The following is a 1,941-nucleotide window of genomic DNA, read 5'->3' as shown; positions in this document are numbered from 1 at the left end:
TTCTTGTACCTAATTTCATCTATTCATTTAAGTATCTATTGAATACCTACTATGTTCCAGACAGTAATTGAGGTTCTAGGGCTGCAAGAGCCAACAAGCCAGATAAAACTCTGCTCTCCTGGAGCTAACATGGCAGAGGGCCCAGGGTAGCTCCAAACACAGAGGCAATAACTAAAGAAATACCGTATTGGGTAAGCATGGCTGTTCTAGTACCTACTTGGCCTTCAGAAGAGTTCAATACGTCAGTTTGTAGAGTCAAAGGAGGTCCCATGGGAGTTCCCTGCTCTAATTAGTGAAGGGGTGGCACTGAATCCCCATGTCAGACAAGACGTAATGGGTCATCCAGGCTACCTTAACTTTTGGGCAATTTCAAAAGTTCCTGAAGTCTGCCAGAGAGATTTCAGCCCTTTCGCGTTACCTGAATTATGTTAAGAACTAACAATTAGGTTAAGAACTCTTACTGTCTAACCCAGGGGTGTCCAAACTGTGGCCCGTGGGCCAACTGCGGCCTGCAATCCATTTTTAATTGGCCCGCAGCAAATTCCAAAAATATATTTAGTTTACTTAAATAAACCAGGTGAGGCAATACGTGCTTCACCTCGAGTGAGTGGCCCGGCTGTTTGTGTCTTTTACCGCATATGGCCCTTGGTGAAAACCGTTGACAAAAGTTTGGACACCCCTGGTCTAACCAGTTCCTCCCCTACTGCCATTATGAAACCTAATATTTCAGAATGTCCTGGGGGAAAATAAAGAGCAGCTACTTTCCACCAGCATGAAAACCCCTAACAGAGAGATTTCTTTTCATTTTAAAACACTGCAACATTTAAGACTAGAAATGAAGTCAAATTGGTGTAATTCATCAAACTTCAAGCGATAGATCAGTTTCAGAATACTAAAAATTAACTACAAAATTGAATGATTTAAAGGGTGCCCTGGGGTGGCCAGTTGGCTCAGTGGTTAGAGCGTAGGGCTCATAACACCAAGGTCGCCAGTTGGATTCCCACATGGGCCAGTGAGCTGCGCCCTCCACAACTAGATTGAAAACAACGACTTGACATGAAGCTGATAGCTCCTGGAAAAACACACAGTTCCCCAATATTCCCCAATTAAAAAAATAAAGGGTGCCCTGGTCTATCTCCCTGCCTCTAGGGAATAAAAATTAATTCCTGAGGAACAGATGGCAATATCCAATTTCACTTTTTATAAATAGTAACTGGATTTTCAACTGGGCCTTGAGCACCCTGAATAAAAATAGTATTTCCCGGTTTCCCATGTGACTCTGATTTCTGTGCAAAAGAAGGTGGGCAACCTCTCAGTCATGCTTTTAAGAGGGGACGTGTGCCTCCTTTCTTTTTCCACTTTCCCACAGCTGGCTGGAAGGGGACCTAATGGGGGTCCTTAGGACTGTAGGGATGAGGGGGACATCCTATGGATGACGTAGCAAAAAAACTAAGAGCCTAGACCCTCCTGACTTTATGGAACAGAACCTTAATACTAGCTAGGAGTTAAAACAATAGATAAATCAACTTCTATCTGGTTTATGTCACTGTCTTCTAGGTCACGTGCTACCAAACCCATATCCTCACTAATGTTCCCCAGTGTTAGGCCACCCCTCCTAACATCCCCCTTCAGATATTTCTATTGCAACTCAAATAATTTTTCTTCTTGTCCTTTAGTTGTTGTCCACCTCCTACCAACAATTAGTATCCAATAGAGACTATATCTCATATTAAAGTAACTTTTTGTCAAACCCTAGACTTGGGCAGCCATAATTCTCTCAACTTTCAGGAAATGAGTTGCCAGACCACGATGAATTTTTCAGATTTTTTATTATTTTTACTATTAAAATTTTTAAATCTTGAAATTGGTTAATCTTAAAGTAAAAACTAACCATATATTGTTTTATACATTATAAACACTTGATAAATAAATAATGTTCTA

The sequence above is a fragment of the Rhinolophus ferrumequinum genome, chromosome 19, assembly GCF_004115265.2.
Source record: "Rhinolophus ferrumequinum isolate MPI-CBG mRhiFer1 chromosome 19, mRhiFer1_v1.p, whole genome shotgun sequence".
Taxonomy (NCBI): Eukaryota; Metazoa; Chordata; class Mammalia; order Chiroptera; family Rhinolophidae; genus Rhinolophus; species Rhinolophus ferrumequinum.
This window is presented reverse-complemented; position numbering follows the sequence as displayed.